Here is an 18,604-nt window from a genome sequence, read left to right as displayed (position 1 = left end):
CAACAGAAAATTATCTGCTGAGAAAACAGGCACAAATCTCTGAGGGTAATTTTCCCTTAGGCAATAATGAAAGCAAATATGCCTCTATTGTTTTGCTTTCATTATTGCTACAAACTCCATGGGTTAAAATTACCTGGGAGTTTTTCAGCAATCCCCGGACCCATTGCCTGCAATGTGTAGAGATGATGTACCGCAACATGAAATCAGGTTAATCATGAATTTATACTGGAATCAAACATCTACAGCCAGAGCTTCAGCAGAAAATACAGAGAACATGGAAATTGAAAAAAGAGGACTATGATAAGGATATATATTTTCCCTACTAGTATTCAAATCCTACAGTAAATTTTTAATCTCAGCAGCGCTGGAAAAATGGGAAGGCAGAAGCATTAATGGCATAAACTTCAGAAACATTTGATATGCTCTTGACACTGTACTGTTAGTACCTAAAAAAGAAGAACTAGAAGAGATGATAAATTGATTATGTATAAACTATAAGGCTATGGAACACTAAGAAGACAACAATTATGATAATTAGCAAAGAGAATTATTTGCTGATGGAACAAAACTGGAATAAATTAAAGAATATTCTGGAAATATGTAGGTAGCTGGATCTCAGACGTAGGAACATATCTAACAGAAGTAAAAAGAAGACTTGGGAATGCAAAAATGACTTGTGACTGTAAGGCCCTAGATTTAAAGCTAAAGAAAAAGCTACTGAGAGCATCCATCTTCTCGGTGTTAGGATATGGAAGTGAAGTATAGATCATGAAGAAAATACATACATTTAATTTGTGGCGTTATAGAAGAATTCTGAAGATTAGTTGGTGGGACATGATTGCAATGAAATATAACATGAGAAGATGGAAGGTAGAAGACCTTGTCAAAATGAAACCAAAACTTGCAGGTAATGTACTCAGAGGCTATGATGGTAAATTTGCTAATCTCAAACTTTTGAGTCTGATAGATGGCAAAAGAGACAGAGGAGAAAAGAAAGCAGTCTGTGGCAATGAAAGACACGGTCCTTGGTCAAGATGAGCCAGAATCTGTTCATCTGTTTTAGTCTTGATTTTCATTTGTGAATTATTTGAGAAGCTCTTGGAAGTCACTGTGTAAGGACCAGAAACATTACATCAGCAAGCTAAATCCCAACCTCACCTGGTTGAGTTATTAGTGCCTGACAGGCATCCCATTGCTTATATGTGAAATGACCCAGTGATTTTGGTCCAGTTCCCCTGGTTCTCTACTGTTCCCATTACAATGGTCTTGTTGTTGGTAGTTTTAAGAAAAGCTTTCTTACCCTCCAGTTCGGCAGGCTAACGCCCTCATTAGGAACACCATCGCCCCTTACAGAAGCATAGGGAGATTTCAGGGAGCATGCATGTGCAAGTTTTCTACAGAGATCCGTCTTCAGTGCCTACAAAGGAAGAGGAAAACATGGATATTCAATCTCATCTAAACAAAAGAAGAAACATTGCAACTAACAATAATCAATCCTTCTCAATTGCTTTAACCTCAGTATCAGATATCACATTGGATCGTCAGACTCTCACCAGCTGAAGCACTAACAAAGTATCCACTGTAGTGGAATTATATACCTTCAAATATTTTAATACAAATATTTTTAAAAAATCAAACAGTTCAAAGTAATTTCATATCAATAATATCAGATGGAGGAAAATGTCACTGAAAATATTTGACAGCTGTTTTGTTGGAAAAATTCCTGTATGAGAGGCAAATTGCTCTCTGCTTCAATGGAGGGAGGGGTGGCAAGAAAGAGGAACTGGATTCAGAGACCACCAGCATGAGCTCTGACCTTTTTACAGTCTGGGGTACTGATGCGCAGACACAAGGGAAAAAACACGGGACTGCTTCTACGGCCAAGTCAATAAGCAAAGCAGGTCAAGCAGCAGGGTCTGAATTTTCAAGAAACCTCATCTAGCAGTAATTTTTTCTGGGTTATCATAAGGCTTAGGGATAACTGCACAGAGAAGCAGTTGCTGCCCTTTAAGAGAAACATGGGGGGTAACCTGCAAGGTGCAGAAGATACTACCATTAGAAGCTGGCTGGGAAGACTGGATGAACTACGGTATTTGTGTTTCTTTTCTGCTGTCATTTCTATGTTACTATGTTTGTCGATTAAATCATTGCAGCATCCTCTGTATATTCTAGTCATCAGTTTTTAAGACTTGGAGAGCAAGAAGAGATGCTGTCATCCAGTTTCATGATAGCTGTTTTTCTTTGTTGTGTTGTCCAGAAGACTTTACAGAAGATGTTATGGAGAATTTGACAATGGACTATTGGCAGCTGATGCTGATAGGGGCCAGCAACAGCCAATACTGTATAAGGCTCCATTGCTCTCCAGCCTGGCTGCTGCTTTCTTTTAATTCCCCCACCCTGAACTGGGGCTGCTGCTTTGTTTCATTTCCCTAGAAGACACCGAATCTGCCAGGTGGTGCCAACAGTAACTGCTCCTGTGAGCTTTGCAGAGCTCACGCAAAACTGAGCTCAGCGGCAACTGGTAAGACAGCATCTGGGGAAGGAAGGTGGGAGGGGAGTGGGAGAATGGGAAATAGGCAAGAGAAGGAAGGAGGAGTAAAAAGGGAATATGTAAGAGAGGGTGACTGCACAGGAGGAAAAAGTGCAGGGAGGGATGGGAGTAAGGAGGGAGTGAGAGAGGAGAGATGGAGTGGTGAGAAGAATGAAAGGTGAAAAACTGGAGGGAAGGATACAAAAAAGCAGGAGAAAGTGGTTGAAAGATTAAAAAAAAAAAGGCACCTGGAGAAGGGGAGAAAGACTGTAGTGGGAATGTGAGGAAAGAAGGAAGAGGGAAAAAGAGGGAACATGAAGCAACAGGAAAGAAAGAAGAGGAAGATAAATGGAAGAAAGAAAAAAAGACAAAAACTGAAAAAGCAAGAAAACTGACTTGAAAAGGATTTCCCGCACCAGGTTGGAGAATTACTTTCTTTCAACGAGACAGTTTGCAAATGATGGATTTTATGTAAAAATGTGCTTTGCATACACAAATTTATTTAAACGTATGCAAATGTGATGTGACAGAATCTCCAAAACCAAAAGAGCGCGACAATGATTTCCATTCAAAAATAATTAATTCTTCCAAAAAGGAAATCGAAAATATCTATCTTTCAATAGCCACTGACAATTTTTCAACGGAACCACTCCTTCATATAATGTTTGTATATTGAAGGAGTGGTTCCATTGAAAAATTGTGAGTGGCTATTGAGAGATAGATATTTTCGATTTCCTTTTTGGAAGAACAGAATCTCCAAAACCATGCCCAGCCCTGGCCACCGAACCCATCCGTAAGCTCCTGCAGGAAACTGAGGGCCTGGATCCTGATCTATTCGTGAAGCAGACAGAGTCTTTGACAGATTCAGCCCGCTGCGCCTGGGTGAGGGGACTGTGATTCTGTGTGCTCACGCTGTGCAGCATTATTTCCTTATAGAAGATTAGTATCTTACCTCTCTGTATTCACACATTCTCTGATTCTCTCACAAATTATAAAGAATCTTTACCATTCATAGTAAAAATGAATTTCAATTGCCAGTGGATGAACGGATAATAATGCATTAACTATAAGAATTATAATTGGTAGGTTATAAAAACTGGTGCTACTTACCAAAAAGATTAACAAGGGAATAGCCAAGATAGCCAAGATGCCCATGACGATGATGGCTACTGCATATCCTGGGAAAGAGTTTGGTACCGTGGGAACGGTAGGTGTGACTACTAGAAAAAAAGGATAAAGAGAAAAGAGTTACCTACAAGGGTTATTTGAAGAAAGAGAAGCATTTCATTTGCGTGTTGCATAGAGTTTGGTCCAAATCCAGCTGGGATCAAGAAAGAGACTAAAAGTTGAAACGTACAAGCCAGCATGAGCCTTTCTTTCTTTCTTTCCCTTCTCTCTTAACGCAGCTCTATGTTAGCTATGGCTTGTTCCCATCTCAGTAACCCCACTGTCTGTACATCGCTATGATATCACTCATATTATACAACACGCGCTTCCTTCCCCGCTGATTTTAGCTTTAGGGATTTCCAAATGGGAAGTACTGTAGAGAGAAGGAGCCTTGCTCTGGAGGATGTTGTTATTTGATATTTATAAGCTTCCTTTTAAGTTGCTGTGTTTCACTATGTTTGAAATTGAAAGACTGAGATACAAGATTTGAAGGTGATTTTTTAACTGAGTACAAGTGTTGGTGGTGTCTGCTTCTTATGCACAGATTTTACCCCAAATTTTCAAAGCAAACATGTGTATAAGTTTGCAGAACATTAGGCCTCTTCTCTCCAAGGCATTCAACTTGTGCAGGTTCATTTTTTTAAAATACAAAAGTAAGCATGAAGTCCATACTGCCCTTCCCCCTCCCCGTCCCCTCCTGCAGTTCACATGAAAGTACGTGTCAAATGAGCATAATTTTGTGTGAACTGAGCCCTGGACTATTTTGTAATAGCCATTAAAGTGCATATAAGCCAGTTTTATTGTTATTTATTTGATGTATATTCCGTCTCAGTTTTATGCATGTAAATGGATTTGAAAATCAGGTCAGTAAGGGACGGTCCTGCGCAAGCTTCTTTTACACCCCTCTTCAGTTGTGGCTTGCAACATTTTCTAGTATTTAAGTTTTTCACTTGGACCTCTACGCAGCTCTATGCAATCCCTCAGAATTCCCTGCTATCCCAGCATGCAGCTCTGCCATAACGTAATGGAAGTAGGAGGATCTATAACCTACCAATAGAATTGGGATCCACATTAAGGCCTCTGTTTGCCAGCACATTCAAGTTATTGAGTATTGCCTGGCGAGTGTCTGCTTCAGATGGACCTCCGACAAAGTAAGTTGGATTGCTGTTCGCTATGACAGACCCTGACCTGTTCAGCAAAAGAAGAAAGGTTAGGCGAGAGATTAGAATAGATTTGTTCATACAGATGCAGATTTTTAGAAATTTGATGAGCGTTCTGGAGTTGGATTACAATAATGCTACATACTATCTGTAACCAATTAGATATGATTGATTACTGGACAAAGTCGTCTGCTTTTACAATGAACAACGATGTCATAAATGCACTCTGACCGTTCCAATCAACATGAAAAGTGTGAAAAGGTAACTATAGGGATTAGTTTGACATCATTCTGCTGCAAATTAAACGGATAAGAGTTGTGCAATAAGTGCTAGATTTATTTTGTGCTCACTCATGACTGAAGGGGCCCATTGGTTTTCCACTCATGAATTATACTTCTTCTTACTATGATCAGTGAAAACTTCTGCGTCCAGGGGGGGAAACATATTTTTCCCCTATGCACTTCAAGGTCATTCATCTCTATTGTTTCCCTTGTAAGCAAGGAAATCTCTACTTTATAAGGCCCACGTGAAAAAAGCAGGACCTTTATCATGAGTATACTGCTATTTATTTTAATTGTTAAATATATTGTATTTAATTGTTGTACTGTTTTATGCCAAGCTCTTTAGTGATCTGGATTGACCTATTGGTCAGTAATGGCGGAATATAAGTTATTTAAGTGTGAGGTCAAAAAAAAGTGTTCATCTTGGGTATGAACAGGACCCAAATTTATCAGAGACTTTTAATGTCCTCAATAAAGGTTTCTCTAATATCAGGCAGGAAAGAGTTACTAGATACTGGGTCCCTTATTAAGCTCTCAACAGGGCTTCAGATAAAAATACTTTAAGCATGCAGTAATAATAATAATAATAGTTTATAAGCTAAGCTCTGTAAATGCTGGATGCATCCAGGATGAGTAGAAGAGTGGGAACAGTGATGTCAGCTCATTCTTGCCCTGCACCTGAAGGGCAAAGAAAATGACATCACATTGCCCCAGAAAATGTTGAATTTGTAGATGTTTTGGGGGTTTTTGGTTGTCATGCAAGTATGGTACAGACACTAAAGCGTAGTGCTTTATATATGATATGTTTTAATCAAAAGCCATTGCAGTAAGTTGCATGGTGCCCTGCCTCAGATTTCATCAGGTCACATGAACCAGGAAGATGTGACCTTGGAGAAAAGTGAAAGCTAACAATCTGAGGTGAAACTCAGCATGTGGCCTCCGTTGTGGTTCCTTCTTTGAGGCAACATTTTCTAAGACACCTAAATTTTGCATGAACACAGTTTTGGGGATCATCCTTGCATCAGGTGCAATAATCCTGTTATGAATTATTATGGCGATGGTATTGGTGGTTGGTGGGTATCACGCTGAAAGGCTGGATAGGTTTGGATCTGGTTCACTAAGGATATATATATATATATAGTTAAGGATAGAAATATACTCACTGAAATGAATCTACCACCACTTCTGCAAACTGGGGATTGGGATCAAGAATTGTAACCATCTGAAAAACAGATAAGCAGACAAATTCATTAACAGGGAGACACAGCTGAAAATCTTTCAGTTTATGAACTGGGAATGTTTTACAATTTCTAGTTGGAAAATCCCACGTCCTAGATTAACAATTCTACATATTTGCTGACAGTTTGAATTTGCATGCCAACAAAATATTGCCTAATGACAATGCAGCTTCCATGAGGTTTGCGGACATTAATACTGTAACTGTACATCATTCTGCAGTAAATTCCTATTGGCACTTGAGGTCTGAAATAAAGCAATAGCGAGTATGTGATAAGGCAAGTTCTACTGAAGGTCCCGATGCTTTATACCAGTGGTTCTCAGTCATTCCCTGAACCCCCATCCCATATTCAGATATGTTCTGCAAAGCAGGCTAAATTACATATTTGAGTACTTCTGTGGAAAGGTAGGCTATAATTTGGAATAAATTAAAAAAAATAAATATATATATATATATATATTGGCTATCTTGTAACGCAGACCAGTTTGGAGGGGGTTGAGGGAAGGAGGAGGAAAGTACTGGAGTGCAGAACCAAGGACTTTATACCAGGCCTTCTCAGACCTGCCGTGGTGACCCCACTGCCAATTGGGTTTTCAGGATTTACATAATGAATATACATGAGATACACTTACAAACATTGGAGAACCAGTGGTTTGAGGCCCAGGACCCTAACGGACCTCAAGGCTCCCTCCACAGATTTAAAGTGGAAGAAAAATTTAAAAAAACAAAACTGCGGACAAACAGGGAGGTTGAGCGGGGTTCAGTGCTGGCTCCCATTTCACCCCAGTGTCGCCAGTCGAGGCAGACTCAACTCCCCCAAAAATAGAAGAATACTCCAAACAATGCGTGCGGCCGCAGCGATGGCCCTCCTCCGAATTCAAGGCCTCCATAGTCCCCCAAAGTGATCTCAATCCATCCCCTGGCCCCACCTGACATCTTAGCAATCCACCCCCAGCCCCCCTAAAGTAATACCAATCCAACTCCCCCCCCTTCAAAAAATTAAAAAATGTCAACCCCCCCCCCCTCAAGAACCACCCCTACCTTAAAATGAATCAGATGATCCTTGGACTTTACCCTAGTCACATGGCGTCACCCCCCAGCGATAGCTGGACCCACTCCTACAAAAATACATCATGGCTTGATGAATCTAGGGGTAAGTTTCTACCTGAGGCCATGGAAGGTGAAGTGACTTGCCCAAGGTCACAAGGAGCGGCAGCAGGATTTGAACCCTGGCTTGTAGTCCGCTGCTCTAACCACTCCTCCTCTCCTAAGGGCTGGAGAGGAAGAGATCCTCTTTTGGCTAAAAGCATTGCCAGTGTCTTGCTGCACCTTGCTAAAAGTGGTTCAATGGGAGGATAATAAGACATCACCCTTTTTCTTTTAAGGGTTTCTAAATGTTGACATGCACGCAAGAAATATACCAATAGTGAAAAAACAAACATATACAACTAGTGCAAGGCTTACAAGCTGATGCTCCTTACCCCTGCACTTATGTTTCCTCTCAGGTACTGAGACTCTGGACTGGTTTTATCGTTTAAAGCATTTGAGAAATCCCGGTTTGTAATCCTTATGGCGATATTGTAGAGAATAAGATCCGCATTTTCACCTGGGAGATGGAGTAAGATGTTAAGAGATGATAACTTCCACCACTTTTATGGTCTCTCTCTCTCTCTCTCTCTCTCTTCCCCTGCCTCACCTCATTCCTGGTTTCCCTCTTAACACAATATATTTCATTCCCCTGCTGTAGCTATTCCACTGAGGCTGATAAACATTCATGTTTGTGCCTTCATTTACCCCTCCAGACCCATCAGTGTCTTTGTGCACCAGTTTGATTTCTGTGTTTCATAGCTGGACAGCCTGGACCATCTAAAGAAGGAAACTCGAGTTAAGTTGGCTTTCTTAATTCTGCTGCATTCAGGGCAGAAGGGTAAGCTCGGGACGTCAGGGTTACCAGAGGCACTCATTTCTATTTATTTAATATGTGACAGCTCAGTGTCAGTTTGTAAACCACTGAGGTTAAGGAAAATTCAGTAGCAGACCCACAAATTCTCCATCACTATACCCTAAAAGCACTTTATGCTCTTAAAACCCCCTTCTGATTCTCAAAAGTCTCACAATATTAAAAAAACTATGCTTGACAAATTTGAGATGAAGGCAGCAGTCCAGCAGCAAGAGGGGGGCCTCCCAGTCCTTTGCATCGAGTGTCACATGTATGATTTTTTACCTGCTGGTGAGAAGTTGTACGTGTGCATGCGATGCAAAGAGCTCCTGTCTCTCAGAGAACGAGTCCGATCTCTGGAGGTTAGAGTGGCAGACCTGGAGGAGCTGAGGCAGACAGAGAGGTATATAGATGAGACCTTCAGGGACATAGTAGCCAAGTCCCAACTTCAGACGGGAAGCCCTGGTGCTGCCTTGGAGGAAGAAGGTCTCATGATCAGAAAGCATCAACCTGGTGTAGCAGGAAAGGATCCCGTAGCAAGGACCTGCTCTCCAGGTTGATGCACTGTCCTTTCCTAACGAGGATATCTCCCCAAGGCCTACTGCCCAGGAGGGAAGGGTTAGGTCGGCCGTCATAGTTGGTGATTTGATTATTAGGAATGTAGATAGCTGGGGGGCGGGTGGGCGTGAGGACCGCCTGGTAACATGCCAACCTGGTGCGAAGGTGGCGGACCTCACGCGTTACCTAGATAGGATTTTAGACAGTGCTGGGGAGGAGCTCGCTGTCGTGGTACATGTGGGCACCAACAGCATAGGAAAATGTGGGAGGGAGGTTCTGGAAGCCAAATTTAGGCTCTTAGGTAGAAAGCTTAAATCCAAAGCCTCCAGGGTAGCATTCTCTGAAATGCTCCCTGTTCCATGCGCAGGTCACCAGAGGCAGGCAGAGCTCCGGAGTCTCAATGCGTGGATGAGACGATGGTGCAAGGAAGAGGGATTCAGTTTTGTTAGGAACTGGGGAACCTTTTGGGGAAGGGGGAGTCTCTTCCAAAGGGATGGGCTCCACCTTAACCAGGGTGGAACCAGACTGCTGGCGCTAACCTTTAAAAAGGAGATAGAGCAGCTTTTAAACTAGAACAAAGGAGAAAGCCGACAGTCGCTCAGCAGCGCATGGTTCGGAGAGATGTATCTTTAAAGGATACTAATGATGCATTAGAATTAGGGCATCCCGACAGTGAGGTTCCAATAATAAGAAAAATAGTCCAAGTGCCTGTAACTAAAAACTCACCTGAGCTAAAAAATTCTAACTTATCCCTATCAATTAAAAAGCAGAATGAAAATACAAGCAAAAAACAAACTTTAAAATGTTTGTATGCTAATGCCAGTTGTCTAAGACGTAAGATGGGAGAATTAGAATGTATAGCAGTGAATGATGACATAGACTTAATTGGCATCTCAGAGATATGATGGAAAGAGGATAACCAATGGGACAGTGCTATACCGGGGTACAAATTATAGCGCAATGACAGAGAAGAGCTCCCGGGAGGCGATGTGGTGCTTTATGTCCGGGATGGCATAGAGTCCAGCAGGATAAACATCCTGCAAGAACCTGTGGGGCGGATTTTAAAACGAGCGCGATTAGCCTACTTTTGTTTGCGCTCCAGGCGCAAACAAAAGTACGCTGGATTTTAGTAGATACGCGCGGAGCCGCGCGTATCCGCTAAAATCCTGGATCGGCGCGCGCCGAGCCGCGCAGCCTACCCCTGTTCCCTCCAAGGCCGCTCCGAAATCGGAGCGGCCTTGGAGGGAACTTTCCTTTGCCCTCCCCTCACCTTCCCCTCCCTTCCCCTACCTAACCCACCCGGCCCTGTCTAAACCCCCCCTTACCTTTGTCGGGGGATTTACGCCTCCCAGAGGGAGGCGTAAATCCCCGCGTGTCAGCAGGCCTCCTGCGCGCCGGGACGCGACCTGGGGGCGGGTCCGGAGGGCGCGGCCACGCCCCCGGGCCGTAGCCACGCCCCCGGAACGCTCCCGACACGCCCCGAAAATGCCGCGCGGTTCGGGCCCGCCCCCGACACGCCCCCTCCGAAAACCCCGGGACTTACGCGAGTCCCGGGGCTCTGCGCGCGCCGGTAGGCCTATGTAAAATAGGCTTCCCGGCGCGCAGGGCCCTGCTCGCGTAAATCCGCCCGGTTTTGGGCGGATTTACGCGAGCAGGGCTCTGAAAATCCGCCCCTATGTGAACAATCAAATCTTTATGGGTAGAAATCCCTTGTGTGTTGGGGTAAGACTATAGTGATAGTCTTCCCCAACACACTACCATCCTCCTGGCCAAGATGGTGAGATGGATAGTGAAATGCTAAGAGAAATTAGGGAAGCTAAGCAAACTGCGGTAATAATGGGAGATTTCAATTACCAATAAAAGATGTATCTCTTTGCCCACTGAACAACGATTTGAGTAACCTCAAAAGAAAACGTTGTATCACAATTTTTGGTTTGTTTTTTGTAGGTGCTATCAATCTCTTTATCTTTGGAAACTTAATATTCGCACACACCTCTCATTCATGAATTAGGGACCTTCCTAACCCCCACGGTGCTGCAAGAGTGCCCTTGAGTTTTTTTCACCTGTGTGGGACCTCTGACTCCGACAAAGAATAAAAGGGAATTAACATTCTGTGTTTTAAGAAAAATGCAAAAAAGTTAAAAAATCTCTGTGCAAATAGTGGACTATTGGAGCTGTGATTAATAAGGCCCCACACAGGTGCAAAAAGTCAAGGGCATGCTTGCAGCGCCGTGGGGGTTAGGAAGGTCCCTAATTCATGAAGGAGAGGTGCGGGCGAATATTAAGTTTCCAAAGATAAAGAGATTGAAAGCACCTAAAAAAAAACCCCCACAAAAATGGTGATACAACGTTTTCTTTTGAGATTTCAATTGCCCAATGTTGACGGGGTAAATGCATCACTGGGACGGCGCTTCTCAACCGCTGAGCCGCGCGCTCCCGGTCTCTCCCCTCCCCGCTGCCGCCGGGCTGGCAGCACGTTCAAGCCCGGCGGGAACGGCAGCGGCGCGGGAAGAAGCTCCGGCACCCGTGGCTGGGCCTTTTTTTTTTCTGCCCGCGCGCCCCCCCCCCCGTGACCCGGAACAGGAAGTGATGCGCGGGAAGGAGAAAGAGCCGGCCCGTGCCGAGTGGAAAAGTAGCAGCGGCCCCCGAGCAACTGAAGCAGCCGGAAAGGAGGCAGCAGCGCGAGCCTCCCGCGGCCGATGGGGGCCGGAGGAGGAGGAGCAGCTACCATTTGTGCTGGGGGGGGACGGGGGGGAGTGGAAGTGAGTGAGAGAGAGAGAGAGAGAGAGAGAGAGAGAGAGAGAAGCAGCCAGCCTGTGTGTGAGTGAGAGAAGCTGGTCAGAGAGCTGGTGTGTGTGTGTGTGTATATGTGAGAGACAATGAAAGTGACTGCTCAGGGAGATGACTGATGTGTGAGAGAGAGAGAAAAAGCATGGAAGTGAGACATATGGGTATGTGAGAAAACATGGGCGTAAGAAGCCTGGTGTTGTGGGGGTGTGTGAAAGAAAGCATGGGAGTGGGAAGCCTGTGTATGTGTGTGCATGCATGAGAGAGAGACTGGTTGGTAAGGTGACAGTGTGTGTGTGTGAGAGAAAGAGACTGGTGTGTGTGAATGTGAGAGAAAGAATGTGATTCAGGGAATGAGAAGCCTGTGAACCTGGAGAGCGAGCATGGAAATGAGAGAGAGACTGGTGAGTGTGTGTGAGACAGAGAAAGTGATTTTGGGAATGAGAAGCCTGTGCATGTGGAGAGAACAAGCATGGGAGTGAGAGTGTGTGAGACAGAGAAAGTGATTATGAGAGTGAAAAGCCCGTATATGTAAGTGGAACACGGGAGTGGGAAGCCTGTGTGTGTATGGCATGAGAGAAACTGTTCAGGAAGGTGACTGGTGAGTGTGTCAAAGACTGTTTGGGAGATGATTGGTGTGTGAGAGACAGAAACTGGTCATGGGGGCATGCATGACTGGTATGGTGTGTGTATGAGAGAGATGGGCCCTAAGGAAGAGGACACAAAAAACCAAAAAGACTCAGGATCCAAATCTTCAAACTGTATACACCCGATGTGCTGATAATTTAAAGTTTTGATAAGACCGCATCAGCAAGCCAGACAACGGCAGTAGGGTAACTTGCCGTCCGGACTACTCGTCATTTGCAGCGTTGTTGTCAATTGAATGAAAGTCTATATTCAAGAAGGATTGCCAATTCCCTAAGGAAGAGGACCATGAATATAGAGCTTAGCCTCAACTGCTGCTTCTGCTGTGTGCTACGGCCTGCATGGAAGAGGAGTAGGAGAGCTGCTGGAGGGGGTAAGTAAAGGTGGCTTTTTAAGTTTATTTTTCTTGATTGACTGCCATTTTGATTATTTAATATTATGTGATGTGTCTGCTTTTTTTTTTTAATATTTTATTGGTGTTTGGAGAATTTGTAATAGTTTTTATGAGTTTTTAATTGTTGGATGTTATTCTGTTCATAGCTGTTTTGAAACATTTATTCTGCTTATTAGTATAGTTTTACAATTATTTCTGTGTGGGGATCTATAGCTGCTTGCTAGTTCTGTTTTCCTAATAAGAGGTGTATTGGTTTTCAGGGCCTGATTTAATATTTGAAGTGTTGCCTTTTCATAGATAGGGTTGCTCCTGTTTGAGTGTATTCCATAATACAGGTGTAACTGTGTGCGGATTAGTTTATGTGCATTACTACAGATCCTGGGAGTATGTTAGGTCGGTTCTGTGTATGTTACTGAGGTGAGATATTTTACTAGCATGTAAGCGTTTGTATCCGTCTTATTTGTTGTGTTTTCTCAAGAGGACATGCATTGGTGGTAAACTGCTGTCTTTTCATAAGTAGGGCTATTGAGCCTGGAAGTAGAAGGAGTTTGAGTTGCTGTTACTGAGATGACACCAGAACCAGAATATCTTTTTTGTAGGGTGAGTTGTATGGGGAATGTCGTAATTCTGCTTTACATCCATTATTGTGGGTCGGGGGGTTCCCGTGGATGCAAACTGTACTTTTACATCTAGCCCCGTGACGATCATGGGTCAGGGTGTCATGCATGTGAGAACCATCTGTCAGGTATGTCCCGACAGAAAAAAGGTTGAGAACCACTGTGCTAGAGAGATAAAGTTCCTGGTTAGAATAAATGACAGTTTTATTTTTTATTTATTTATTTATTTATTTATTTATTTATTTAGAGCTTTTTTATACCGGCATTCATGATACAATCATATCATGCCGGTTTACAGATAACAAGGGGTGCAGTAACTTAGTACATATAACAAGTGCATAAGAAACAATAAAGTTACAATATAACCGGGTTGCTAGAACTGGGGGAGAAAGGAGACAGTAGTTAAATAAATTATACTGAAGTAAAATATTTACAAAAGGTTTTATAGAGCAATTGGTTCAGAAACCAATGAGAGAGGGAGCAATTTTAGATCTAATTCTCAGTGGAGCACAGGATTTGGTGAGAGAGGTAATGGTGGTAGTGTCACTTGGCAATAGTGATCATAATATGACAAATTTGAATTAATGACTGGAAGGGGGACAGTAAGCAAATCCATGGCTCTCGTGCTAAACTTTCAAAAGGGAAACTTTGATAAAATGAGAAAAATAGTTAGAAAAAAAATGAAAGGAGCAGCTACAAAGGTAAAAGGTGTGCAAGAAGCACAGTCCAGATGTATTCCACACATTAAGAAAGGTGGAAGGAAGGCAAAATGATTATCGGCATGGTTAAAAGGTGAGGTGAAAAAAGCTATTTTAGCCAAAAGATCTTCATTCAAAAATTGGAAGAAGGATCCAACAGAAGAAAATAGGATAATGCATAAACGTTGGCAAGTTAAATGTAAGACATTGATAAGACAGGCTAAGAGAGAATTTGAAATGAAGTTGGTCGTAGAGGCAAAAACTCACAGTAAAAACTTTTTAAAATATATCCAAAGCAGAAAGCCTGTGAGGGAGTCAGTTGGACTGTTAGATGATCGAGGGGTTAAAGGGGCACTTAGAGAAGATAAGGCTATCACGGAAAGATTAAATGATTTCTTTGCTTCGGTGTTTACAGAAGAGGATGTTGGGGAGATACCGTTTCCGGAGAAGGTTTTCATAGGTAATGATTCAGATGGACTTAGCCAAATCATGCTGAACCTAGAAGATGTGGTAGGCCTGATTGACAAACTGAAGAGTAGTAAATCACCCGGACCAGATGGTATACACCCCAGGGCTCTGAAGGAACTAAAAAATGAAATTTCAGACCTATCAGTAAAGATTTGTAACCTATCATTAAAATCATTGTAACCTATCATTAAAATCATCCATTGTACCTGGCTAATGTAACCCCAATATTTAAAAAGGGCTCCAGGGGCGATCCAGGAAACCTCAGACCAGTTAGTCTGACTTTAGTGCCAGAGAAAATAGTGGAAAGTGTTCTAAAGATCAAAATCACAGAACATATAGAAAGAAATGGTTTAATGGAACAAAGTCAGCCTGGCTTTACCCAAGGCAAGTCTTACCTCACAAATCTGCTTCACTTTTTTGAAGGAGTTAATAAACATGTGGATAAAGGTGAACTGGTAGATGTAGTATACCTGGATTTTCAGAAGGGGTTTGACAAAGTTCCTCATGAGAGGCTTCTAGGAAAAGTAAAAAGTCATGGGATAGGTGGCGATGTCCTTTTGTGGATTTCAAAAAGACAGGAAACAGAGAGTAGGATTAGATGGACAATTTTCTCAGTGGAAGGGAGTGGGCAGTGGAGTGCCTCAGGGATCTGTATTGGGACCCTTACTTTTCAATATATTTATAAATGATCTGGAAAGGAATACGACGAGTGAGATAATCAAATTTGCAGATGATACAAAATTATTCAGAGTAGTTAAATCACAAGCTGATTGTGATAAATTGCAGGAAGAGCTTGTGAGACTTGAAAATTGTGCATCCAAATGGCAGATGAAATTTAATTTTGACAAGTGATGCATATAGGGAAAAATAACCCATGCTATGTTAGGTTCCATATTAGGAGCTACCACCCAAGAAAGAGATCTAGGCGTCATAGTGGATAACACATTGAAATCATCTGTTCAGTGTGCTGCAGCAGTAAAAAAAAAAGCAAACAGAATGTTGGGAATTATTAGAAAGGGAATGGTGAATAATACGGAAAATGTCATAATGCCTCTGTATCGCTCCATGGTGAGACCGCACCTTGAATACTGTGTACAATTCTGGTCGCTGCATCTCAAAAAAGATATAGTTGCGATGGAGAAGATACAGAGAAGGCCGACCAAAATGATAAATGGGATGGAACAGCTCCCCTAAGAGGAAAGACTAAAGAGGTTAGCACTGTTCAGCTTGGAGAAGAGACGACTGAGGGGGGATATGATAGAGATGTTTAAAATCATGAGATGTCTGGAATGGGTAGATGTGAATTGGTTATTTACTCTTTCGGATAATAGAAGGGCTGGGGGCACGCCATGAAGTTAGCATGTGGCACATTTAAAACTAATCGGAGAAAGTTCTTTTTCACTTAACGCACAATTAAACTCTGGAATTTGTTGCCAGGGGATGCAGTTAGTGCAGTTAGTGTAGCTGGGTTTAAAAAAGGATTGGATAAGTTCTTGGAGAAGAAATCCATTACCTGCTATTAAGTTGACTTAGAAAATAGCCACTGCAATTACTAGCAACAGTAACATGGGATAGTCTTAGTTTTTGGGTACTTGCCAGGTTCTTATGGCCTGGATTGGCAACTGTTGGAGACAGAATGTTGGGCTTGATGGACCCTTGGTCTGACTCAGTATGGCATGTTCTTATGTTCTTATATATTTTGGATGTTGGCATAGCCATTTGTAATACTCATCCTGCCCGTTATTACATAGGAATGTGCTTTCACTTTGAAATGACACAAAGGCATCAATGATATTTTTTGCTTATGTCATTTTCAAAATGAAATAACAGAAAAACACAAGTTTTTGTTTCATTTCAGTTTTCATTTAGTGCGCACTAAAACCAGTTAGAATGCATTAAATGGTTTTAGCATGCACTAAAACAAATAATTAAACAAAATGAGGAAAAAAAACAATGACATGAAAAATAAAACAAAACCTTTTAAATGTCAGACTCCAATATTAAACTTTTCAGCTAAAAATATTTAAAAAAAAAGACTATTGGTGACTACAAAGCATGGCAACAAGACTAATTCTAACTACATTGGGACCATATTTAGATGGATAGCAACTGCCATGCAGAAGGTCCCAGGTTTGATCCCCGAGTTGATGTTTCTGCTCCCGGCTTAGTTGAGGCTGGGGATGCTGCCGAGGCAGTGTTCACAATGCCTGGGGGAGGGCGTTGTGGTCATTGCTTAAGAGAGACACCTGGTGGCTGGATTCAGGGCCCCTAATTGCAAATTTCTGGAAGGAGTTCCGATGCATGGCCCCTGACCTGGGACCATACTAGATATGTTGGGTTAGGTATTGGGGGGCATATAAAATAGGGGGAAAAGCTCCAGATACTTTTGAGTAAAGGCTCCTGGCACCACATCCCAGGCCTGTTTTCGATTGAGCTAAAAGAACAAAGAAGCTGCATAACAATGCCCAGTCAGTGACAGGGGATCTATAAATTGAATGCCATTCACATGTCTAGCTTCAATAATTTCAGCCCATCCTGAAAATTATGTGTCCTTCACAGGCTACCTGGAGGTGCTCTGTGTATTTGGGGTGGTGGTGATGGTGATGGTAGTGGTTCACCACTGAACCGCAACCTGTAAGTGCATGTTACACAGAAAGGTGACATTTCATTGTGAGTTGGGGGGGAGGGGTGAATCCAGGCTCCATCTTCCCTAATGCAGAAGAATGGTCTCAGTTCCTCAGAAATTAGCAGGGATAACTTACCGTTTACCAAAATGCTGGACTTCCGCACCAAACCTTCGGTAAGGTTTCTGGCCAGAAAGTTTGCCACAACTTTGTTGCTTACAGAAGAAGTTGCATTTAACTTGTATTTGGCAGAGACTCCAACCCACTGTGCTTGATTACTGTGTATAAAAAAAAAAAAGACATCAGCAAGTACCAAGACACATACAGAGAGCCTTCTCATAGTAAAGAGAGCACTATCCCAAAACGTAGATAATCCCTTGGGACGTCAGGATGCTTAGGGTTTGCACCGTTACACTCAACACTGCTGCATTCCTGCTGAGAGGAAGTGTGGTCTAGTGAGTGAGTGAAGCACTGGACTCCTAGGAGAAATCTTGCTATTTGAATTGAAAACCCCATGTTTCCACTTGTTCTCTCTGTTACCTTGGGAAAGTCAACCTATGTTCCAGTTCTTTAGTTTTCCAAATGAAAATGGACCATAAAAACAACAGCAGTATAAAGCTTTTCTCTCTCGCGCGCGCTTTCTCTCTTTTGAAAGTTGCCTGTTGACTAAATGCATGTATGATTCTGACTTATTGAACTGTAGAGCATATCAAGATTCATTTTGTATAAAATTCAGACTATTAATATTAACTTGTACACTTTAATTTTTGTCTGTAAAGCCTGTTGCTAATTTATTGTTTAATGAAAACCGAGGTGATGTATTTTTTTACCTACCGCGGTATATAAAAATCACTAAATAAATAAATAAACTTATCTAAATCATTGCACCAAATCCATTATGGTGTCGCACCCAGGTGCAGTATACCAGGCAATTAGCACACTAGGCTTGATGAAGATGAGATACAATTTGGAGCAGCGGGCAACCCGCCCCCTCTGCCCAACCAATGTTTCCTTCTGAGGAGGAGATACTGTGTAATATCGGCATTGGCTTCTCTAGTTGTTTTTGTAAATATTGGGCATGAAAAACTGGTGCATTAAAGAAAGAAATAGCAATGCAGTTTGTTAGGAAGATAAAGAAAAGCCCCACTCCCTCAGGAACACAAACATTGGTACTACTCCTCTGTCAACAGCTGAGAGAATTGTTTGTGCTGTTAACAGTTTAGGAATGGCCATCCACATGAGACAGCAATGTCAATGCAACAGAAAACGAGTTTTCCATGTGAAGCTATCTATGCAGTCCTACCCAGAAGTGTTAAGATACCCATATTACCATCCCTGTGGGTTTTAGATTTCATCAAAGCATACCTGAAAGAGACATCGGGGTTCCCTTGTAGACTTTGCCCATATGATGAAGTCAAATTAGGGGTCAGCTGCAAAGAAAGAAAGATAAATATCAGTCATGATCCCAAAATGTTTCTCCATATTATAAATCCAGTATT

The 18,604-nt window shown here is 42.4% G+C and overlaps 1 long non-coding RNA gene across 1 annotated transcript; it reads right to left on the bottom strand.

The window, feature by feature from the left end:
* Positions 1-7,862: 7,862 nt before the first annotated feature.
* LOC115075456 lies at positions 7,863-18,529 on the bottom strand. The gene is made up of 3 exons (XR_003852520.1): positions 18,471-18,529; positions 17,244-17,383; positions 7,863-7,981 (listed from the first exon to the last, which is right to left on the bottom strand). It is a non-coding gene; the product is annotated as an uncharacterized LOC115075456 (long non-coding RNA).
* Positions 18,530-18,604: the final 75 nt, after the last annotated feature.

The sequence above is a fragment of the Rhinatrema bivittatum genome, chromosome 13, assembly GCF_901001135.1.
Source record: "Rhinatrema bivittatum chromosome 13, aRhiBiv1.1, whole genome shotgun sequence".
NCBI classification, from domain to species: domain Eukaryota; kingdom Metazoa; phylum Chordata; class Amphibia; order Gymnophiona; family Rhinatrematidae; genus Rhinatrema; species Rhinatrema bivittatum.
This window is presented reverse-complemented; position numbering and strand designations above follow the sequence as displayed.